This window comes from Ambystoma mexicanum, chromosome 9 (genome assembly GCF_040938575.1).
Source record: "Ambystoma mexicanum isolate Mex_15411 chromosome 9, UKY_AmexF1_1, whole genome shotgun sequence".
NCBI classification, from domain to species: Eukaryota; Metazoa; Chordata; class Amphibia; order Caudata; family Ambystomatidae; genus Ambystoma; species Ambystoma mexicanum.
The window spans coordinates 696,898,424-696,924,580 of NC_090931.1; positions in this window are offsets into that span (position 1 = coordinate 696,898,424).

A 26,157-nucleotide genomic window follows, 5' to 3' on the forward strand; every position below is an offset into this window, starting at 1 on the left:
CTTCTCCGAGGGGAGGAACAGTTTTATTACAAATAAAGTGTAGCATAGCAATGAAACAATGGTGGAAATATCTTGAAGCATTAACAGGATCTAGAGAGCAAAGTTCTCCAGGTGTTAGTATATCTATGTTTGTTTTGTTTTTGTTTGATATGCCTAGGAAATCATGTTAATCTTACCATGCATATTCTGCACAACTTAATGTAACAAACCAAGTGGGTGGTCCAAGGTTTCTGATCATGCAACGTACATCTCCATGACGTCGGAACCAGTATTCCTTTGTACCACGCATGTTTGTAAACAGATTTGTAATGCTTGATTGTAAAATCTCATCTTTTTCTTGCACTTTTTGTATTAATTGCATAGCTGACATATTTTGAAAGTGGGTTCCCGATTTCAATATGTGTGCAACTCCGTAACATAGAGTTGCTAGTTCACTTTCAAAGAGTAGGTGGAATATGTATTCCACATTTTGTCTAAATCTGGGATCTTCAGAATATATTCGTAATGAGCGGTATTCTGATGCTGTTATCTGAGTGGGTCTCTCATGTACCTTCCTCCTTTGCCAGTAGGAAATAGTAGAGGAAAAGCACGTGCTTCTATACTTTTTTGACCAGTTACTGGTGACTCTTGAATTATTTCAGTTGTTCCCCTTAAGTTTTCTTCAATATTTATTTCTTTGTAGTACTCATTATTGTCTTTTAGATATTGCAAGGCTTGTCTAACTTTATGTAAGTCCACGAGTTGTTGCCACATTCTTTTGTCTTTTGTTGGAACACCATTTACTAAGACAATTAAAGATTGCTCAATTGGACGTTGCACTCCTAGAGTGTGCACATTCTCTGTCAGATCTAATGGTAAATAAACTACTTTGCCACAAATGCCTTTTACCAATTCAGAGGGAGGTAATTTAGCTGTTTTTGGTTGAAGGCGTATTATTGCTTGAAATGGGTGTACTGTTTGAATTATGATGCTCTCATATAAATTGAGTTGTTGCAGGTGTTTTGGAAGTGGGAATAATTCAAAGTTATTTGTGATAGCACGTGAAGGAGTTTGGTTGTTGTCAAGTTTTGTAGTGCAGTAACTGCAAAGTGTTAAGCGGTCATTTATTTCATATTTGTTTTCTGCTAAAAGGTAGAGAGCTAATTCAAACCATTTGGAATCTTCATTGTCTTCTATTTTGTATGTTACGTCTATAGTTTTTGTGTTACTTTTGTAAAAAGTTCTGCAGCAACACACACACATGGTTTGGTACTTCAGCGGATGTACTTTTAAATTTTAGTATTTCTTTTTTGTATGTGTGTAGTAGAAGGTTGCCATGTGCAGAATTGTTGCTAGTCTGTTCTAAAGCTATTGCATTTTGTAAGTGGCTTTCACTTCCAAAATATTTTCTCTGGATACGGTTGATTTCTTCTTGTAGGTCTTTGGGTGTACCATGTAGAAGAGTGTTATTTAAATTGGCTAGTTCAAAAGCAGGCACCTTTAGCATAGTACAGTTTATAGACTAGATTTCGTATAGTTTAATGATGTGTTGATATAATTTTGATATAATGGAAGGTGCTTTTGCAAATAGGTCCTGAAATGCAGGCTAATGAATGTCCTTGTAGTCCTGTGTATTTGCGCACTGGACAGGTATCCATATTTTGCAGCACTTTCATTTTGATTTCGTCTTTACCTTTCACATACTGATTGAGGAACTGGCGTAAATATTTTAAAGATTTGATGGGAATGTTACACATTGACGTGCACGGCCATTTGTATACTGGACGTTCTGGTTCAGTCGAATGGAGAGGTAATTCTGAGTTTTCTGGGGATATTTTTGTAAGCAGTGTTTCTTGTTCCATGATGGTATTATTAATTTTTTCATAACATCTTCCACTGCTATGGTTGGCAATTGTATATGTTTGGATTTGTTTGTATGCTTCTTCATTAAAATATGGTTCTGTGCTTGTGGTGTGACTCCATTCACCTCCACAGATATTTAAGAAGTTATTTTTGTTGACATTGCATTTATTGAGAATTTTTTTGGTAGTTTAGTACTTAGTTTTGTTAGTAGTTTCATCATGTTTAAAACTAAAATAAATAACTTCCTTTTGAGAAGGATTGCACTGTCTACGAGAGCTTCTAGAATTAATTTTCTATGGTAGGTTTTAAGGGTTGTGCATGATTTTGCTCCTGTTTTATCGGATTCTGAAGGACTCTGTGGCAGAACATTTTTGCTAAAATACTTTTTTTGGTATGGTTACTTGCTACTACATCAAGATTTATAGGAGCAGTGTTAGCAGTAGTGGTAGCTGAATTCTTGTTAATCACTTTCAGTTTTGTTTTACATTTTGATAAAGGAGGCAAAGTTTCTGTACTAGAAGCTTCTTTTGTTAAATGACTGCATTAGCTGTTTTGTTTGAAGTTTTGTACAAACTCTGGTAGAGATGGATGCTTATTTTGGACACTTTTATTTTCATTTGCTCTATTTATGCATTGCTTTCTACGGACTTGCTTTTTGGTAGGCATTCTTTGGGGTCTGTTGAAAAAAAAGAAGGTATGGGTTGGTTTGTTTTGCAATGTATGTGTGCTGTGTGCATGCGGGTGTGAGTTTGATGGGAAAAATGTATGTGGTGGTGTGTGAATGTGCATTGGGCAGTTACAATGAGTGGGGAAGGCTATTCTTCGGTTTGTGTGTTACTACACTGCAGTTCAGATGAGAGTAGAAAGTGAGCTAGTGGTGCGGAGAAGCATTAACAGTAAACGTAATGGTATAAAACTAAAACAGTTGTTTGTTTTGTAGTGCTAATATTCTAAGGGTTGAGTATGTTATTTGTGTTCCAAAAAAAACAGGCATTTGTGTGCCATTCTGCCTGCTAATCTCTGTTTAATAAATGCGTATTTGTGGGCAGAATGGTTCAGAAATCAATGTTTTGTTTTGGTGCGCAAATTACATGAATGAACCACACAGTGTCTTTGAGGAACAGTAAGAATATAAAGGTAGTATTGTATGTACTTTTTTTGTGGAATGTGCAGGTTTCTTCGGATATGTTGCTTGTAGTTTAGATGCTGCTGATTTTCAGGAGAGTGGTCATCACTGCAATTGTAAAAGGAAGAAGTTACTAATTTTGTGTGTTTATAGCAATGATGTTAATGTACATGTTGATTTTTATGTTTTTGTGGTAGTATTCTTGTTTGATATTTGAACATAGTGTATGCATGCATTTCATTTAACTATGTGCAGTCTTTATATGTTATCTACAGTATGTTAGTTGAACATGCTTCGTAAATGAGTAGAATTTTAAGTTCATGAAATTCACTTGATTTTGTACAGCTGTGTTCTAGATAGCAGAGAGGTTTGGAAGTGATAGGTCATTATAGTAGATGGGAAAAAATTGAATAATTTCATATTATAACTAGATATGCGAACAATCGGGAGCACCTGAGAGGGAGATTTCACCACAGCAATCGGGAACATGTATTTTTCTCATACGATTGCATTGGTATTAGCATTAATTTAGGCGAGAGACAGTAACAAATTGTGACATTTTTCAATGAAAAATCGAGTCTCGAGCGTAAATCGGGAGGATTGGAATGTATGTATAGGTTATGCGAGAGACAGTAAAAAATAGTGCGATTTTTCAATGAAAAATCGTGAGTCTCGCGCTTAAATCGGGAGCGTTGGCATGTATGTATTGGCTATGCAGATTTAGTGGCATTACTTTGTTTATATGGAATCATAAGTGTTGTACATGTACTCTGAATAAAATATGCATACCTGTACTTTGTAATCATGCATGTGGATATGTATGGAGCTGTAAGTAGAAATCTTCGAGACTTGTACAGTAGTTTTTGTAGTAGGTGCTTTCCAATGATATGAGACTTGTATTCAGAGTGATCAACAGTACATTTGAAGTGTGGAACTCTGATTATGGAGTTAGATGTAGAGGTCTTGGATGTGATTGGTGGATGGTTGTGTGACTGCTTAGCTGTATCCAATGAGGGAATGGAACCGAGAGTGATGTGGTAAGGGTAGAAGGGCTGGCTAAGAGTTAGGTGCCGCAAGGACACCGCGGCTGTACGTGGGTACGGCGTGTCACATGTGGGGTTTTCCAGAAAATCCAGCATGGAAAGGGGACTGTAGGGATCAGCCAATCAGATGCTGACTTTGTTGATTTGTCTAGAAAGAGAGTGTGTGTAGTGAAGATGGCAGAGGTGGAGAAAGTCGGGGTGTTGGTGCTCGGAGATATGTTTGTTCATGGTTTACAGGAGTATTCTCAATGCAGGCATGCGGCAAACAATTTCGATGTTAGAGGAGTGGAGGTGGTGTGGAGCGCTGTGACTGACTGCAATGTAGAGGCAATTCTCCAAGTTTGTAGAGATATGCATAGGATGAACAGTCCCCATGTGATAGTTTTGCACTATGGTGCTTTCCATTTGGGCTATGTGACTTCCCCGACTTTGTTGGCAGATTTGGAACAGTTGGTTCAAGCACTAATCAACATCATTCCAAATGCGAAAGTATTTTTTTCTGGATTACTTCCTAGAGCAAAATGGGACAACAGTTCTGTTTTTTGTCCTGATCAAAGCATTGCTAGGTGTGCAATCAATCGAGGCATGCGTGCTTTCATGCTAAGAGCTGGTATGTTTTTCTGTAACAACTAGAATATTGTTTTTGAGTAATGCTGCTTATTTTGAAGACAATGGTGTTTCTCTATCTTTTTTGGGAAATGCCATGTTCTTTTGGAATGTAAGGGTTGCTTTGGAACAGGTTATGTGAAGATTTTAGGAGTAAAGTAAGAAGTAAAACCCCCCCACAAAATACAAAATAACAGGTGTCTGTCAGGCATCTGCAAAAAAACAAAAAAAAAACGGCTTTTTCAGAGCCCACCTTAAAGGGGAAATGGGGAACACTATTTACATGTACATTCACCACGCTCAGATCTTCCACATGTCCGCGGACATGGCGGTAGTCAGTGGACAACGCGTATTATATACAAGCATTCTGGGGTGGAGAGGCATGCAAATGAGAATGAGCGGAGCTAGGGATTGGTCAGTAAAGTTTAGTGGGTGTGTTGTGTAAGGAGAGATTTAGTGAGGACGTCTTTTTCTTGAGAGAAGAAGAGATAGCTATGGCTGTGTGTTTTCAAAACGCATTATCTGGATTTTAGGAGTATCATGGATACATTGGTTGGAGGTGCATGCAGAATGTAGTGGTGTATCTGCAGATCTTGGATTCCCTCATGTGGAAGTGCACTGGCATGGAGTGCGTGGAATGAAGTGGCTGGACTTGGTATCTCTCTGTGCTACTTAACAGACAGAGCGTCATCCTGACATAATTATAATTAATTGTGGAGGAAACAGTTTAGGAGATGTGTCTGGGATTTCTTTGCAACTTGCAATGAAAGAAGGACTTGAGAAGGTCATGGACATGTTTCCAAATTCCCAAGTAATTTATTCTCGTATTGCGCAAAGACAAATGTGGCTGCATTCTTCCTCATTTGGTCCACAAATGGAGAAAGCAAGGCGCAATGTCAATAAGGCTGTTTGGGCCTTTCTAAGAGATGTTGGCATGTCCTCTTTTCACAATGAAAATATTATGTTTCGTAGCACATTCTTTTTTCGCAGAGATGGAGTCCATCTTACATATGCTGGCAATCAGATTTTTCTGAGAAATGTACAAAATGCATTGGGACCTTTTTTGGAATTATATTCATCTATTTTGCAGTAGATGTTGACGATTCCAAGTTTTTCAAACACACAAAAACATCACCAAAAGGCTCTTTTCAGAGCCACCACTTACTCCCAGAGAAAAGTGCATTGGTTTTGCTAGGGCAGCACCCCAAAATGTTTTCTGTACTAAGACTGTCCACAGACTTTTAAAAAATGCGCAGGGACCTGCACTGTTTATTTGAAAGTTATTTTTTTAAACTGAGAAAGGCGGCTCTGAAAAGAGCCTTTTTTGGGGGGGATTTTTGTTGTTTTATATTTTTTTGGCTTTTTTACACACGACTCACTAGGAGAGGAGGGCAAAGCAGGGTAAGTAAGGGACACCAACCACGGGGATAAGAAAGGGCAGGTGGAGAGAGGAAGATGTAGGGTGGGCCTTATTTAGGTAGGTAGCAGGTCTTCTGGTGGTCCGTGACCGTAGTCTCGAAAGCACTTCGAAGACTCTCCCCCCTGCAGAGTACTGCGTCACAGTACATACACAATATTGTGAGCCTCGAAAGGTAAGGGACAACAGCATCGCAAATGGCCTGTGAAGCAGCTGGAGGAATGCACTCTCCCACAGGAATGTCTCTTGTGGTGAGAGGAGTGGAAACGGAGGATGCTGTGGAGGAACTCAACCTACTACCTTCATCACAAGATACAACCTTACAAATGTCCACACCGTGGAACGAAGTTAGGTGTCGCTTCATGGATGTAGTACCAAAGCTGTATGAACCACGTCTCCCATAACTCAGCACTAATTTGCACTGGTTACAGGTGACCTTGTCCGCACATGCTTTTGGTACGTTACCATAAACAGTAAATAACCGCCACACGCAGGACTCCCGGCGAGTGCTGGTAGTAGGGCGTTCCTCCACCTCATTCTCTTCATCCTATTCATCCTCGTTCTCTATATCCTCACGCGTGTTCCCCTCTGCAGGCTCTTGGGGAGGTGGTGGTGGTAGAGTGTTTGGGGGTGGTGCTGAGGTTGATGTAGCAACAGCAGCCAAGGATGCCATTAGGGTTGATGAGGTAATCTCAGCTAGAGCACTAAAGGCAGCAAAGGTCAATCTGCAATAGCCAGAAGCACAATGAAGATCAGCTCTGGGGTGTGGCTTTTTATAGGGGGTGTAGTGGTGCGCCTCGAAAAAATATCAAACACTCAAAAGCATCCAAAAAGTTACAAAAAATGTGTGGAAAGCGAGGGCCATTGTCTACAACATGTGAAATGGTGCGTTGGATTGTGTAAATAAGTTATTTTAAAATGTTGGGCATCCGGACAGAGTCCGCAAATTAGGACACACGCTCAGAGTGGGTGCGGTCACATGATGACGTCAGGAACACGTCCGCAAAGGGAACAGGTGTCTGCACGACAGCAAATGCACATGAGCGGTCGTGCGCAGGGGTTCTACGGATAGTGTTCGGGTCCTGAAACTAATTAAAAGTGCGACACAAGTGAGACGAACAGTTACGGACAGGTGCGATTTTTGCAGGACGTATGGGTATGGTACGTATGTGCGTAGATGTTCTGCAGACTGTACGGCGAGGTATAGTGTCCTTAGGACACCTCCATTTTGTTTGTATAAGGATATGCCGGACACCGCGCCTGTTCTACGGACAGTTCCATTTTAGTTGTGAACGGTACGGACAGGTATAGTGTCCTTAGGATACTTCCATTTTGTTGATTTACGGACATCCCGGACAGCTGGTGTGTTCTAAGAACAGTTCCATCTTGGTTGCGAATGCTACGGAGAGGTGTAGTGTCCTTAGTACATCCACATTTGATTAATTACGGACAGGCCGGACAGGCGCGCTCTCCGCCGACATTTTAACTGCTCTTTAAAAAAAAAAAGATACTAAGATTTTTATTACAAGAAATATAACATTTTTTTATTTATATACATATACACAAATTATGAAAGAGAGGGGGAAGCAGAAACTGATACAAAAATAGGGGAATTAGAGGTTTGGAGTGGATGGATGGGAGGGGAAGAAGGGATAGAAATCCCATCAAAATGTTTAATTTGTTGTTCACGGTTTGGGGATAGTTCACTGGGACATGAAGAGGGGGCACAGGTACAGGTGGGACAATGGTACTTAATTTTGTCTTTGATGTGGTCCTCCACTAACTGTTTCAAACTACTGAAATGTTCCTTATGAATGTCTACTTTCTGTCCAATGCGTTCAAGAGTCTTTTTCATTGTGTCTTTTGGAGGCACATTTTCAATCTTGGTATGGTCTGTAAAAAATAAACATATATATGTTAAGTACACATTAGGTAATGATTATTAATTTCCTTGTATTGACAAGTGTCTACCATTATTATCACTCTCTTCAGACATTTCCTCATGTGGAAAATGTTGTTCCAGCCACTCTAAAGTACTGCACATTTCTTTGTGAAAAACAAAAATATATTAATTATACTGTACCTCACACACGTCCCTTTAACAAAGTTTTTTTTACTGAATTGTATAGGTTTTTAGTAGCGCAACTTAACCATAACATCCCTTTAACAACGTTTTTTTACTGAAAATATTTATATATATATATATATATATATATATATATGTATATATATATATATATATTGTAAACAAAAAACCAGGTCCCCGGATCCACAATGGAACCGGGAAAAGAAGGTTGGCGGAATGCACTCCCAGGAACAGCAAAGATAGCCTGGATGACTCTCAGCAAAAAGGCTCATACACCAAATTAAATCCAAACTGACAATCCTTTATTGTTTCAAGTCAGCATGGCAAGGAAATCTGCAGGAAAACGGCCACGGTAGTAGTGTAGTGGCCGTGCAGTTATGGTTAAGTTGCTAATCCCATAGGAAGAGCACTTTTTGGGCGGTTTATAACTTCGCTCTCCCTGGACGAATCCTCACCAAACTTTGCAAAAAAGGTATATGGCCCACTCTGATTTATTTTTTGCAAAGTTTGGTTAGGTTTGGTCCAGGGAGGGCAAGGTTATAGGAGGAGTCCCAGAATTTCTATTTTCCCCATAGACTGAATGGGGAAAAACCTTTGCTCATGCCTACAGCCCCAACTGCTGGACGGTTTTTCACCAAATTTGCACTAGGAGCAGCGGCTTGGTCCCAAAAGCGTGCTTTTGTAAATATGGTGAAAATCTGTCCAGTAGTTTTTTCAAAAATGACCAAAAAGTAGGTCACAAAAAATTAGTGATATCTATGTACGGTCCGCGGACACACTTCCCTGATCGCTTCGCGGACAGTGTCCTGATTGGCTAATCGGCTTGCGTCATGTCCGCGGATGGTGAGGAGCGTAAAGTGCATCAGATTTTTGGAAACGCCCGCCACCTTGGATTCGCAGACAGCGGCCGATGTCCGCGGATATCGCGGTAAAAATATATTAAAAAACACAGCATTCCACTTGTCAAACTTATCAAATAATCTCTGGGGAGGTGAGGGGTGATGAGGATGGGATATGGCTGCAAGAAGCAAAAAAAAACAGGTGTTTTTTGCCACAAAAGTCCACGAACAGTCCTGTCAAAGTTCGTAAAAACCTTAGCATTACAGGGTTGGTGAAATGCAGTTCTTGGATGGCTTATAACTTTGGTGCCATCTAATGCAACTGCATGAAATTGTACATGTATATTCCTGGGCTGATTCTGAGTGAGTATGCAAAGTTTGGTGGGATTCTGTCATGAGGGGTCAAAATTAGAGGGGGGTCCCAAAATAATGTAAAGGCTTATAAATGAGGTGCCATTTGACGAATCTACACTTCATTTGGCAAACTAATAATAGATCAAGATATACATGTTTTTGCGAAGTTTGGTGAGATTCTGTCGAGAGGGAGCAAAATTAGAGTGGGGGTCCCAAAATATTGTAAAGACTTATACATGTGGTGCCATTTGACAAATCTACACAAAGGTTTGCAAAAAGATAATAGATCTAGATTTAGATGTTTTCGTAAAGTCTGAATGGATTTTGTCAAGTGGTGGCTAGGTTATATGATGATTGTATGTGCATACATTTGACACTTTTGAAAAAATAAAACATGGGTGAATTTCCAGCAAACTTGCGTAAGGAGCATTGGCAAGGACCTACAAGCATGGTTTTGCAAATGTGCCAGTGTTTTATTATTTGACAAGTGTCATAATGTAGCTACAAAAAATAGCAGTATACATTTAGTGACTGAGGGGTAGCCTGTGGCCCTGGGCAGTGGCCAGATTGTCCAGGTCATGGAATAAGGTTATGATTCGGACAATCTGGCTACTGGGCATGACCACAAGGGACAAAACATAGGATTAAAGTGGCCATGTCCACCTGGGACTGGCTTTGTGGTAAGGTTATTCGAAATTAGGATAGATTTGAAAGGGAAGAAAAATGTGCTTGTGGTAATATGGTCATAGGGTTCTCTTTTTGCCTTCTGCAGGTTGCTATGGAAAGCGAAGAGGGGCCCTGTATGGTACCCTCACCTTCCCTTTCCATGGTGGCCATCCTGGAAAAGGATTTTCCTTCCTACACCGGGACGCCGCAGGCCTCCCTGATGTTGGAAGAAAAATCCTATTTTTTAGCACCCCGGGTTCCCGCTTTGAGAACCTAGGGTGCTAATGGCCTTCATCCCCCATTTCAGGGGCTGGAATGGGGGGATAATGGTCCAGAGACAGTGCTTAAAGTGGGCTGGGGCCTGCCGGGGCGGGGCCCCGGCAGTCTCCAGAAAGTGGGGCTGAGCCGGGGCCCTGCCGGGGCCCCCCGTCCCACACAACATTGGTGGGATGCATTATCCCGCCGCGGCCGCAGCCGAGACGGGAGATGCGCCCGTCATTATGTCGGCCAAGCAGACAGAAGTGCCAGCCAGCCACAGCGACGCTGAGGCTGGCGGCACTTCTGTCAGTTAGTGTAACTCCCTTTGATGACCCCTCATCAGGGTCATCAGAGGAAGTTACTGTCCCTTTGTTTTCCCTCCCCAGGTCAGTGACCCCCGCGGGCTCCGTGATCTAAAATGCAGATTAGATCACGGAGCCCACGGGTTCGCAGAGGGTGAAAGACGCCTCGGGCTCAGTAATCTATGTGCTCTGAGCAGAGATCACAGAGCCCGAGGTGCCTTTCTCCGTCGGCAAAGCTTTATAAAAGATGCCTTGAACTGTGTACGTTTCAAGCCATCTTTTATAAAGGTAGAAATATTTCTATGTTTATAAAAGACGGCTTGAAACGTGCACAATTCAAGGCATCTTTTATAAAGCTTTGTCGACGGACAAAGCCAACCTTGCGGTTTGTTTTGTCCGTCATCAACCCTTTATAAAATATGCCTTGAATTGTTTACTTGTCAAGCCATCTTTTAGAAACATAGAAACATGTTACAAATATCTATGTTTATAAAAAGTGGCTTGAAAAGTACACAAACCATAGTAAGGTAAGCACACAAGTGTGCGTAAAATACTATGGTTTGTGCACTTTTCAAGCCACCTTTTATAAACATAGAAATATGTAACATTGCTATGTTTATAAAATATGGTTTGAAAAGTACACACACCATAGTAGTACGCATACAAACATATAAATGCTCACATACATTTATATATTTGTTTGTGCACCTTACTATGATTTGTGCACTTTTAGGCCACGCTCACAATGAAAGCAACGCCCCCAAACGAGGGCCCCCCCTCAATTTCTTACCCCACTTAAAGCACTGTCCAGAGACCTTGTTATCCACCCTTGCTTTGCTTGGGCTGATAACTAGGGCTGCTGGGCCGGTATCCGCCGTTCCAGTCCCTAGAACGGAGGATGAACGCCACAATATTCCCATTAGCATAGCACAAAATGCAAATGGCAATGTTGAAAAATCTTATTGAGTCTATGTACTTTACTGAGAAATATAAAGTAGATGGAGTCTATACATTTTTTTTAGTTCTATTTTTTAACTGTGAAAGGTGGTTCCCATTTTGTTTTTGGATGCATTTTGTTTTGGCTGGAGAGCTTAGAAAGAAAGGTGGAGATGGAAATGAGGGAAAAGGCACCAAACACTAATATGGAGGGGCAGGTGGACAGGGGAAAATGTTGCGCGTGTGTTATTTCTAAGGAAGGGGGCAGTGTTTCTCATGCTCCTTGATTACAGCAGTGGTGGGGCCTCTTGGGAAGGAGGGATGCCATTAGCTGATTCTTTTTTAAGATAAATAGCAGTTTTAGTGATGTCATCTTTGATGTCCTGGGTGTTAGTCTTAGCAGTGCATGGTGGTGGCGTGAGTTATGGTTGCTTAGCTTACCATAACTGGCGAATTTCAGGGGGTTTTCGGTTTTACTTGGAACCATAACGTCCCTTTAACAAAGTTTTTTCACTGAATTTCATAAGCTTTTAGTATTGCAACTTAACCATAACGTCCCTTTAACAAAGTTTTTTCATTGAATTTCATAGGTTTTTATTAGTGCAACTTAACCATAACGTCCACTTAACAATGTTTTTTCATTGAATATATATATATATATATATATATATATATATATATATATATATATATATATATATATATATATATCCAAGTATATATATCCAAGGTTAGCCAATGTGTGCACACTAGTCTAATACGAGCAGCACTCTCAATAGAAAAAATAATTGTTTTACTGGCAGCTCACAGTCCCAGAGAAGTCACCAGTGTCCACAAAAGTGAGAATTTTAAAATGACTTCTTTATTTAGGAATAACACATTTAGAAAATAATTCCATTCAGCTCCAAACGGCCAAGGGAGGCAGTGGCTGAGCAATGACATGTTTCACAACACCTAGTTGCTTAGTTACATGATCTCGTCCTCGGATGTCCACCCTTTATACCAACAAGCACATGATTTCAGAGGAGTAAACAGAAAAAAGGGAAGGTTTGCCTTTCCTTACTGGAAGTCCTCTGTTTTTGTCTATTATGTTCTTTGCATTTACCCATAGGTTCTAGTGCCAGTCTCTCAGCCTATGCATAATAATGTGTGCTGAATATTTCTACCATACTGTCTTTCGGAAACAAAAATAAAAGCAATCTATCAGCCCGTTTATATCAGTAGCACCGTTAGGTCTTCCAATCTTTTAAAGCAACTAGGGATCCCATAATGCATTATATCATTCCCAGCCCGCTCTTACGAATTTCTGACTTTTTTTCTCGTACGTTTATTTAATCCCCCAATTATGCACATGCAAAGTGCTAAGTACATTGCATGTTTTCAGTCATTTTTTAATTCTGAACAGCATATTTTCATGCATTTAATTATATTAACCCTGCTTGTCACTCACACAATACTTCTTTTGACATGTTTCACAATAAACACCTTAAAGTGCATAGTGCTATTCGGATTTGCATTGTCTATTCCACCCAGCCATGCGACTGAATTCTCACTTCCAAATGAGTACCAATACGCTTTGAACGGTGGACAGTCATAATATCGAAAAAAAATGTCGACAGACAAAAATGTCGACAAAAAATGTCGAAAAAAAAAATGTCGACTTTCGTTTTTTTTAATTATATATTTATTTTAGGGGTTCGGGAGTTAAAAAAAAGGGAAAAATTAAAAAAAAAATTGAAAAAGGGGGGTTGGGGGGAACCCCCCATTTAAAAAAAAAATGCATTGAAAAAAAAAGTCGACATTTTTTTTTCGACATTTTGACTGTCGACATTTTTGTTGTCGACATTATGACTATAAACCGCTTTGAACATTGCATAATACCACGTTTGCGATCGCGTTGTGCTGTTGAAAATACTTTATTTCATGTCTTGAATATTAAAGTGCATAGTGCCTTCCTTGCTAGGTGTTCAATGCTATATTGCATATCCAAACTATCAAAGTGCAAATTGCATACTGCCCTGCTTTATGTCGCGTGGCCCTGCTAAAACTGCTTAATGCTTTGTTGCCTGCCTAGAAGGTTAAAGTGCATAGTGCCTTGCTTATAAGGTGCTCAATACTTTGTTACATATCTGGGCTGTCAAGGTGCAAATTACATAGTGCCACGCTTTGTATCACGTGGCACTGCTGAAAGTGCTTAATGCTTTATTGCATGTCTAGAATGTTAAAGTGCATAGTGCTTTCTTGTTTGGTACTGAATCCTTTTTGTTTGCGTGATTGGACTGTCAAAGTGCAAATTGCATGTTATTACACTATTTCCATAGGGTCAGTTTCCATAGGGCCTGTAAGAAGGTTCTGTAATTCCAATGTTTTCACATATCTATTTAGTTAACCTGTGTTAGTCTAGTAATTGCTATTTCATAGACCCAATGGCTTGATATGTATCTCATGGAAATCCTCTCCATGTGCTGTCTCTTTCTTCTTATTCATGTGGGTATAATTATTGGGGCTAATGGCTGGACAATGTATAAGATCTAATACATACACTTCAAATAAGAAAATTAATCAAAAGAAAGGGAAAGAAAAGAAAACAAAACAGAAAAACCACTCACAATATAAATGTTAGAAATACCGAAAGCTACAAAGAGCTAAAACAAATTATGTATCAGTTGATTTTTTTAAATGCCATATCTACTTTGGATTCATAAAGACACATTCTATCTGATTTTCAGTTTGAGATGGAAGCAAAATTCTCTTATGCAATTTGGAGACAGGGGGGCCTTTCTCAATACTATGTGATTAATGGTCAATGAAAGGAAATGTCCAACCCATTGTTGACCCGGCGCATCCTTACAAGTATAAACTCCTTAAAAGGTAATGGCTCCTCGTCCACATTCTGTCCTACAGGGTTCTTTGTTTCGAAATCAATGATGTACCTAGTTTCTTGTTGTCATAACAGTTGTTTCCTGTCTCCACCCATCGGTCCTTATACAATTCTATGTAATCCAAAAAAAGAAAAGTCCTCCTATTTCCAATCGTGTTTTTCTCCAGAATGTTCATGGGATATGTAGCATCCTTGTTTTTAAGGGCTTGCATGTGCTGTCAAATCCGTATCTTCAGCTTACATTTTGTGCTTCCAATATACCACTTATTACAGGTACATCTTAGTACATAAACAACAAAGTCTGATTCACATGTGATCTTGCTGTTTATTTCTACGGTAGTCTTCATAATTGGATGTGGATATGAAGTGCAGTCGTGGTCAAATTTGCAAATTTTGCATCTTGTGCATTTATGAAATCCTGTAGTTCCTTTTTCCAAACATGTATTTCTCAAATGTGTATTTTCATTTGTCATGAAACTACTGACTAGTGTGTCTTTGATGGATTTACTTTTTTGAAAACTGACCTCCGGACGGATTCCCAAAGCTTGAGTTAAATCTGCGTCCGCCATTAAAACCTTCCAATGTCTCTTAAGGATAGTCCTCACTGGTAGAGCTGATGCTCCATTTGCCATTGCTAGTGCATGGCATAGTTAAGGTTAAGGCGAGTGGTCTATGAAGTTTCAGAAACTTTGCAAATTACTCTGGAAGGCTTGCATGGACAATTGAGAAACAACACCACAGTAGCATTTCGAGGATTCCAGCTCTGCATGTCAGAATTGCAAATGGAGGACTTCAAACTTTAACAAGCAATGGCAGTGCCAACAGTTAGGGCTTTTGAGTATGCATGGGAAAGGCACTTGACAGGCACTGCTGTATTGGCACTAACTGACATTGATGGCATCAGGTGCCAAATGGTACCTGGGGATCTAATATCAGTGAGATAATGGCCCATGGAAATGTGCATCTGTTGCTGGATGGGATTACACCAGAATAATTCAGGGTCTAAAAAAACAGACAAAGGGCCTCATCACGTGTTGGGCGGTAGCCCTTAAATCCGGCAGTAACGGTATTAGCAGCGCCAATACTGCTCTGCCGGATCACGCCTGTAATCCAGCCCGTGCTATTACAGCCGGTGCCATTACAGCCAACCACCTGCTGGAGATAAATGAACCCAGGTGACTGTAATATAGCCACAGGTGCAAACAATGCACACAAGAGGCTAGAAAAGATCCACCCGGGCCTCAAACACACTTCCCAACACAATGATGGCATTTGTAGCAGGGAGCTTTGACATGGATTTCCACATGCTGTGCCTGGAGCAACAGAGGCTTGACAACCAGGCCAGGGCACAGGGAGAACGGGGTGGAGGGATGAGGAGGAGACCAGCCCCAGCAAGGCGTGCTGCCATTCCCAGGGTCATGCCATCACCCTGGGCCCTGACTGATGACCAGTTGATAGCAGAGTACAGGCTGAATAGGGCTACCATCACACAGTTGCTGGCCACAATTCAAGAGGACATTGGGAGCAGGATTGCCATCAGCACCGCCGATGTGGCCCCACTCGTCAAGCTGGTTTCAGTCCTGCAATAGCTTGGGATGGGCAGCTTTCAGCACTCAGTAGCAATGATGCATGGCATGGTCCAGTCCACATTTAGTGCAGTCCCGGGCAAGGTGCTGAATGCACTGCTGTGCCACGTGAACCAGCATATTGCATTGCCCACCACACAGGCACAGGTGAATGAACTGAAGGCACAATTCTATGGGATTGCACAAGTTCCCAACATAATTTCAACCCTGGACTGCACACATGTTGCACTGGTAGCACCCCGGGACCATGAGGCAGTGTACCGGAATAGGAAACATTTCTTTTCAATGAATGTCCAGATGACCTGTGGTCCTGACCTCACCATCAGCCACTGCTGCGCTCACTACCCTGGATCCACCCAAGAATCCATGGTGCTGCGCAACAGTACACTGCTGGCCTACATGGAGAGGCACAGAGGACAATGCACATAGATAGTGGGTGAGTACAAACCCTGCCAGAAATGCCTGGGGGTGAGTACAAACCCTGCCAGAAATGCCTGCCAAAGCACAATAAATGAAGGGAGGGGGCATAGCCACAGGAAGCCTTGCATGCCACCATGAGCCAGAGCCAGCACCATCACAGCACCAGTACCATGTACGGGCAGCACAAAAGGACACCTGCACACGGCCACCATACTTGGACCCACAGAAGGTGATGGTCACGCACTGCTCCAAACACCATAGCACATGGGACCATGACAACCACAAGTCACCTTGTCTGTGCTGCTTTACACCCTGACACCCAAGAGCAACTCTACCCAGGGCAACACACAGGAATGCAAAGTGAGAGGAATCACCTCTCCATCCCCTAAACCACTGTAGATCATTGTAAAGACCAGAGGGGGGTCTGCACTTCCGCTCTCTATATGGTAGAGGGGAGGCACATAGACCCCTGCCAAGATTCTCTATTACGGTAGTAATGGACGAGCAATCAAGGCTTAGCTTCTCGGGAGGTGATGCAAGTTGATTCTTAAGTACAGTGTAGTCCCCAAGCACCCACGAAGGAATGTCCACACACTGTATCAGTTAAAACACAGTCTTTATATAATTAATATTCAAAGTCATATACACGATCACGATAACTCACTTTGTACTCCGAAAATCAACAATGGTAAACATGTACAATTCAAAAGTGGTACCACTAACATTATTAGATCATATTAAAGTGCATACGGTCATAATGACACACAGATCAAAATAAAGAGGAAACCAGCAGTAGAGAGATGAAGGAAAGCAAGAGACGTGAGCAATAGGCAGAATACTGGTAACTACCGTTAAACATAGCTCTGTGTGGAGATCCCCCCCACCTGGGAAACCTGAAGAAGAAAGATACATGCCCAGTCCATATATTGTTCACCCTTAGACTTCCCAATAGTTCTGCAACCCCAAAGTACCTTGGCGTTGTAGCGTTCCGCGTCGGGGAAATCGACAACCTTTCTTGAGTGTCCTCCCTTTCAGGCAGGAGTCACGGGTCGTCGAACGTCCGACGGAGAACAGGTTGAGCTACGATGGTGAAGTGGCCGCATCGTTCCTAGCGGTGCTCGTTGACGGGGAAGCGTAAACATCCTGCAAGGAAGAGGCATGCGGGGCACCTCGGTGTCGATAGTCATGGACCGCAAAGCGTTGAAGAACTGTGGCCTAGCAAGGGCATTGAGTCGTCAGCGTCTCTGTGGTCTTTGGGTGGCGGGAAACCCACTGGTGGATGCTCTTCGGTGCGTCGACCATCAAGCCTTCTCCAGCAGGATACAGCGGCGACGAGAGCGTCCTTGGATCAATGAAGTTCTTAGGCGACGGGAGCACGGCGGCTCCGGTCAGCGACGGTGGTCGGCGACAGTGGTGGACAACAGTCCAGGCGCTTCTCCTTGGAGTTCCGCAGCAATCCCCGTATCGGGTCGGCAGCCTGTCGAAGGTCTGTCTACCAGGGAGCTTAGGCAAAGATCAGCTGTGCACGATGGTCCCTCATAGCTCGGGAAGAGGGCGCCTTACCAGGTCCTCTCTGGGTCAGTTATTTAAGCACAGCAGCTTTCAAATTGCGAAGGAGAGCAACAGCAATTCTTCTCATCCAGCAGGGCTTAAGGTTAAGCTTCCCTCCAGTTACTCGTCGAAGTGGACTTCAACTTCTGAACACGATCAGGCATTCATGCAGGCAGGCAGCCAATCAAGCACACGAGGTATTCAGGCCATTCACTTCTCTCCAGACACTCACAACAAGTTATGTGTATTGGGACAAGTACCAAGCCATTCAACACTCCAAGCTGCATACATACCGGTTTCGGGCAGGGCTGTCTCAACCATTGTGTCAAACACCAGATACTAGACAGTCACAACATAGAATGTATATTCGTCACACACTCCATTCACCCAGGTCCCACCCACAGGCGTACCCACAACATACGTTGAGAAGGCTCCAGCCAGTCTGGTTGGCACTACCCCACACTACCATATACGGAACTTCCACCCAACAGCCAGTCAGGGGGAAGGGGCAGAGGCAGGGCTTCCCAGGACTTCGGGAAGATCAGGGTAACAGGTGATGGAAGGCCATTTTGTCTCCATCAGGAATCTACCGATTACACGGACAGGGCCTGGGCATCCCAAAATGGAGGATGCTCAGGGCACCAGTCATTTCAGCACAGAGCTGCCACCAGTCCATCCCCTGCTCTGTGTGTCACACACAGGTGCCCAAAAACATACAATAGGGGCACAGGGTTGTACCCCTACCCATGGGTGCCATAAGGGTATCCCATGGGTCAGTTTACCAAACCAAAAGAGAGAGAGCTGCACCACCAGGAGTCCCACATGAACTCCTGCATGGAAAACATGACAGAACACATGATAAAAAGCAGTAAAGGACAAGGATACGGATGCCCTGTCCCTCCGATGCATTTCCAGCATCACAGTCGCCCCTCCCAGACTGAGGTGGAGGGTGCCTAATCTCCCATGGGATAGGCATCCTCATCCAGACGGTGAACATACCTTCTGGAAAGGCCATATGCATTATCGTGACTCTTCCCTGGTCTGTACTCAATGGTAAAGTCTAGTCCTTGTAGACTAATGGACCACCTGAGCAGTTTCGGGTTTTCACCCTTCATCTGCATAAGCCACTTCAGGGGCTTATGATCGGTCTGGACCTTGAAGGTAGACCCGGTAAGGTAGGGTCTAAAACGCCTAAGGCTCCAAACAATACTAAAACATTCCTTTTCAACAGTATCCCACCTAAGTTCCCTACCCTTAAATTGTCTACTGATGAATATGATTGGATGTTCTCTTCCTTTGTCATCTAACTGGGACAAGACAGCTCCCATTCCGGTGTCACAGGCATCAGTTTGAACGATAAAGGGCTTGTTGTAATCCGGCACACACAGCACGGGTGCCCGGCACAGACTTCTTTTCAAGCCATCAAAGGCCCTCTGACAGTCTTCAGTCCAATTAACCTTCCTAGGTTGCTTGGGCGAAGTCAACGCTGTCAGGGGTGCAGCTATGGTTCCATAGTCTGCCATGAAATTGCAATAGTACCCAGTGAGGCCCAGAAAGGCTCTCACCTGGGTTTGAGTAGTGGGAGTCTCCCAGTCATGTACATCCTGTACTTTACTGGGTAGATGTTGGATTTGACCCCCTCCTACCTCATGACCAAGATAGGTGACTTTCCCCTGAGCTATCTGGCACTTGGTGGCCTTGATAGTGAGGTTAGCCCTTTTTAACGCCTGCAACACTTTATCCAGATAAGTCAAATGCTCTTCCCAGGTGGAACTGTATACGGCAATGTCATCTAATTAAGCCACACAAAAGGCTTCCAGCCCACTGAGTGCATGGTTGACTAGTCTCTGGAAAGTGGCACGGGCATTCTTCAGCCCGAAAGGCATGACTCTAAACAGGTAGAGTCCCTCGGATGTTGAAAAAGTCGTCTTTTCATTGGCATGGTCCGTCAGAGCTATTTGCCAATAGCCTGAGGTAAGGTCAGAGGTGCTCACAAATTTGGCAGCACCTATGGTGTCCACGAGCTCATCAGCCCGGGGCAAAAGGTGCGCGTCAGTTTTGGTGACGGCATTGACTCCTCGGTAGTCCACACAAAACCTCCAATCCACAGACCACGGACTGGACCAGGGACTGGTTGAGGGTTCAATAACACCCAGATCCAACATCTTGGCGACCTCAGCCTGGATGTGGTTCTTGACGGTATCTGAGATACGGTAGCACCTGCTTTTGACAGGCACACTGTCACCAGTGTCAATCTCGTGCCTACACCACGGTGTAAGGCCTGGTGTCAGTGAAAACAGAGATGCGCACTGCCAGAGCAAAGCCGGCAGGCCTTCTGCTGCTGTGTCGTCAGATCGGGAGAGAGATGCACTCCCTCCACGGAGCAATCCTGAGGGTTGCTATGCAGTAAATCAGGAAGGGGCTCACTCTCATCCTCTTCTTGCCCTGAAGATGTCTGTGGGGCTACCCCAGAGGCTCCCATGTCAACCAGATAATTGACCTCGCCCATATTGGAGATTATCCTGAAGGGTCCTGTCTATATATCCACCAAAGCTCGAGGCTTGGTAGGCTCCATCACGAGGACCTCCTGTCCCGGAGTCTAATCCACTTTCGATGCTTTAAGGTCATGCCAGTACTTATTCAATTCCTGGCTGGCCTTAAGATTCGCTGTTGCCGGACCCATCATCTGTGTCATCCTCCGTCTGAGGCCTAACACATAGTCCCCCACTTGCTTGGCGGGACCGGGAGGGGTGGCCTCCCAACCTTCTCGGATCAAGGCGAGGGGCCCCCTCACGGGATGTCCAAAGAGTAACTCAAAGGGGCTGAAACCAACACCCTCTTGAGGTACCTCTCTGTAAGCAAATAGCAGGCATGGCAGGAGAAGATCCCACTTCTTTCTGAGGGGCTCTTCCAAAGCGCCTAACATGCCCTTGAGAGTTTTGTTAAATCTCTCACCCAAACCGTTGGTCTGGGGTGGTAAGAGGTAGAGAATTTGTGAGTTACTCTGCATTCTTTCAACATGGTTTTCATGTAACTCGACATGAAGTTGGATCCTCTATCAGAGACAACCTCCTTAGGGAATCCAACACGGGTGAAAATGCCCAGGAGACCCCTGGCAACCACCTTGGCCGTAAACGTCCGAAGGGGTATAGCCTCAGGGTACCTGGTGGCATGATCTACCAAAACTAGGATGAACCGATGACCACCCGATGTGGGAGGGTCAAGGGGACCGACCATGTCGATGCCAACCCTCTCAAACGGTGCGCCCACCACTGGCAACGGTTGCAGTGGGGCGATGACTCTGCCTCCAGTCTTGCCAGACAGCTGACAAGTTGGGCAGGTCCTGCAGTGGGACTCCACTTCTACTCCCATCCGTGCCCAATAGAAATGGGCAGAGAGCCCCTGCTTAGGCTTCTTGGTACCAAGATGACCAGCCAAGGGCACCTCATGCGCCAACTGCAGCAGGAAGGGCCGGAAAACCTGGGGTACCACCAACCTCTTGAGGGCACCAGGTTCAGGCTTAGTGGGTTCACTAACAAGGAGCTCACCCTCCCAATAAATCCGAAATGTCCTAGGCACTTCTCCCTGTGTCTGGGACAGGGCCTGGGTCCTCAGACCCTCGAGAGAGTGGCACTCTCTCTGTCCCTTACAGAAGTCCACCCGGGAGGGTCCCCCTTCAGCCAACAAGCATTGAAGGTCGGAATGATCCTCCGGGTTAAGAGCCTCTCCTACAGGAAAGTCTTCTGGCTCGTCTCCCACAGGAGTTGAGATGGGATTGACCACTGGACACAGCCCGTCCGGAGCATGGATCCCAATGGGTGCTGTCAGAACAGTGGGAGGAGTAGGGGCTCCCTCCACAGAGGTGGCCTTCTTACTCCTCCGTTTCTTTTGTGCCTTGGGTTTCCCTGTTGGCAAGGGTACCGAGCTTGTAGCCGGACCCTGTGTGACCTGCGATCGGGTGACCGCCACAGCAGCCATGGGTAGACCATCCGTGATCATACCCAATTCGACCAAATCATTTCCCAACAAAATATTCGCAGGCACGTTGTCCTGAACCAGGACCGGACGCTTTGCTGTCTTGTCTCCAATCGTAATGTTGACTACGACTACAGGCGATAATTTGGGAGGCCCACCAGCTAACCTGGTGGTTCTCAGAGGAGCACCTACATAGTCCTCTGGCTTGAGCAGGGGCCTGTCCACCACTGTTATGCTTGCCCCAGTGTCTCTCAAACCAGTAGAAGGCTGGCCGATCAGTAGCAAACACAGACATGAGCACCCCTGAGATAGTGACCCATGAGTGCACATTAACCATTAATCTACATGATAACCAAAATGAAAACTGGGGCCATGTTGCTAATTCTCCACCATCCACTGAGACAGCCACATCAAAATACAAATGACCACTCCCCCTGAACAGCCAGTGATCATGAAAGCCCCTTCCTGATGGTCTGGATGCACCACTGTGCCAATCACACACAGGGAGCGGTGCAGGTGGAAAATGGGCTACAAGGGTCATGGCGCCCATTGCAGAGCAAACCCATGGAAAATGACTACACCCTATTCCAAGTAGAAGTGGATCCATGATGGTACTTGATGAGAAGGAGTGGTGCACACAACCCATTCACATACTGCAGCATCCACCGGCACAACTTCAGTGATCCCATGTGCAGCCAACTGTCAGCCGCCACAGGACATCCCACTCAACCACACAGGGTGCATGTACCGTTCAGATGATGCATGGCATGAAACATGATGGATGTACACCAATCAGCCAATCACATTGTCTGTCCCTGTTGCACACAAGGAGACCCACAGTGCATAGTGTATTGATGCTTTGTCCTTGCACACCCATTGAAGGGACGTAGGCCTCATGTACTCATCTCATCCCATGCAGGTGACTCAGGATACCCACAGCTCACATGGCTGATGACCCCTGTGCGGAATCCCCAAACACCTGCAGAGCAAGCATACAACCATGCCCACAGTAGGACACACACCTGTATTGAACGGACATTTGGAATATTGAAGGCATAAATCAGGTGCCTGGACTGAACTGGATGGGCAAGAATGTATGCACTGGAAAAAGTCGGGAAGATAGTCCTCACTTGTGCCATGCTGCTCAACATCTGCTGCTGAAGGAATGTGCCACTACCCCCCAATGCAGATGGGCAACCCCCAGGGGATGAGAGTGATGATGAGCATGTGGCCTAGGGCCGGGGCTCTTGCACACAGGGATGGGGTGAGGGAGGGGTGATTTGGCCAGACAGGCGCTGATTGTCAATTATTTTTAACATGGTGAATGTGCACATACCACAACCAGCACATTTAAATTAAAGAGCACTTGTAAACAGTCATAATTGTCCTTGCATTATCTCAGGTTTCAACAGGCTTTAATGAATGTGAAACCAACCCCCCGCCCCACCAGCTCCCCAGCGCAAGACCCCCTCCCCACCAACTCCCCAGCACACAGAGCCGCTCCCCCACCAACTCCCCAGCACAGAGCCCACTCCCCTACCAACTCCCCAACGCACAGACCCTCTTACCCCCACCAAGTCCCCAGCATACATAGCCCCATGCCCCGCCAACTCCCCAGCACACAGACCCCCTGCCCCCACACAGTGTCAATGGGTCCATGTGATCTCCATCCCTCTGACCACTCCACCCTCCTGGAGTGATCACTCTCTCCTTTCCTCCCATCTCTCCATCTCTAACCCTTAGGCCAAGCCAACTCCAAAACTACCACCTACCTTCTCGGTCATCCGACCCATAAAGCGCGTGTCAGTTGTGGCTTTCGCTGCCACTTTCTCTCCCCCTCCTCCTCTTGCTGACTCTCACACTGACACAGCCCTTTCCATGCTCTATTCATCTATCTCTGATACTCTTGATGGTCTTGCCCCTGTTATGAGGATCCACTTGAAGCCCAAAGCCAGGTGCAACTCTTGGAATGATTCTGACCTAGATAAGTGTAGGGGCACTGAGAGGAAATGGCGTGCTTCCTATGCATCCTCTGACGAACTGGCCTGCCGCCTGCTCCAAAGGCAATACCGGCTCCTTATGACAAACTGGCCTGCCGCCTGCTCCAAAGGCAATACCGGCTCCTTATCCAAACCAAGAAGAGACCCAAATCCAAACCTGCGTCTCTGCGGCAACTAACAACTCGGCTGACCTTTTTAAAATCTGAAAGTAGCTTGCCAACCCTGCTGCAGTCTCTACCTCTACGGCCACCTCCCGGGCCCTCTGCAATGCCCTTGCCTCTCACTTCATCTAAAAAAAAAACAGGATATCCTCTCCACCCTCTCACCCTCTCCAACTCTTCCCCCTTCTGTCTCTGCAAATTCTGACCCTCCTGCAGCCACCCTCTTCCCTCTTTCTCTTCCTTTTCTCTTTTCTCCCCCGATGAGGTTTCTAGACAAGTCCGATCTATGAAAGTCTTGTCAAAACAGGTTCTTCCCTGTTCATCTAAAACCACCAAGGACCACATTGAGACCTTTGCTCCTGCTCTGGCTGAATTCTGCAACCACTCCTTCGCCTCCGGAGCCTTCCCCTCCCCTTGAAGCACACCCTTGTGCACCCTCTTCTGAAGAAACCCACAGCCGACCCCTCATGCCCGGCTAACTATCGCCCGATCTCCATCACTTCTTTCCTGGGCAAAATCCTGGAAAAGCTGGCCATCTCACATCTTAATCTTCACACTGTCTCCATGACCATCAGTCTGGCTTTAGGGCTGCCAGAAGCATGGAAACTGCTCACCTGAACATCACTAACATCCCATCTGTTCTCATCCTACTCGATCTCTCTTCTGCCTTTGACACGGTCAACCATGCCACCCTGCTCTACCGTCTCTGTGATAACCTGGGTATCACTTGCCAGGCCCTAGCTTGGCTGACCTCTATCCTCTCTGATCGACCCTCCCAGGTCCAACTTGGATCCTTCCTTTCCTCTATCTCTCTTTCGACCTGTGGTGTTCCCCAGAGGTCTACCCTCTCTCCCTGGCTTTTCAACCAATACCTTGCACTCCTTGCCCACCGCATTGCGCTCTCTGCTCCACCTTTCAGTGCTATGCAGATGACACTTTTTGATGCTAGTTTTCAGGATTCCCCCTGCCACCTCTTCTCTCTGATTGTCTTTCTGCTATCCCGGAGTGGTTTGCCTCCAATGATCTCTGCCTTAATGCCAGTCAGATGGAGATTCTCCTCATCGGCACACCTGCACCCGCCTTTCCTGTCACTCTCTGGCTGGCTTTCCTCCTGTGCCCGCCTGTGAAGCTAGGAACCTCAGGGTCATCTTTAGCTCCAAACTCTCCTTTTCTCCTCACATCTCTGACATCTCTAAGAAGTCAAATTACCAACTGCACCTCCTCAAAGGTATTCTTCCTTTCCTCACCTTTCCCCAGAAGCTTACTGTTTCTAGAGCGCTGGTTCTTTCCAGGCTGAGCTACTGCAACAAAATCTGCCTGCTTCTACTCTCCGCCCTCTGCAACTCATCCAAAACAGGACTGCAAGACTTGTCCTTGGCCTCAAGCCCTGGGATCGTATCCCTCCAGCCCTGAAATCTCTTATTCGGCTCCCAGTGGCTGCAAGGATTACATTCAAGATCCTTTGCATTGCCCATAGGGCTTTTTGGGGCCTGGGTCCAAAATACCTTCAACTTTCTGTCATGATGCCTACCCCCGGGGTCCCAGACCAAGTCCAGCAACCCCAGAAGCAGGCATCAAATTAGCCCAAGCAAAGCCAACAACCCCCGCTAGGGGCTATTTGGGTGCAGTCCTGGCGCCTATGGCGCCAGGCTCATATGGAGAGTCAGTCCTGCCGCCTTAGGCGCCAGGCTTATAGATTAAAACTTACCTGATGCAGACCATGCTGCAAACTTACCTGATGCAGACCATGCTGCAAGAGCTCCAAGCCAAACGAGGCTTGGAAGGGACTATTTTACCTAGGGACTATTTTTTTACTCGGGTGGGGCTGGAGAGGAATACTTAGCTGGGACTACTTTGGAGGCTATTTAAACCACGCCCGAACAGCAGCACACGCTTCGCGTTATTCTGCATCCAGCAGCGTAACGCTCACCGTGCCTGCAAGTCTGCATCCAGTCTTCTGCCATGCCCGCCTCAAGTTTGGAGCTCCTAGAAAAAGGGAGAAAGAAGGAGAAAAGGTTAGAACAGGAGCAATACCTTTGATCCTTACCTGAATTCCCGATCCATCGCGCCATCGAGCTGGAAGAAAGAAGTTATTTTATGCGCGTCGC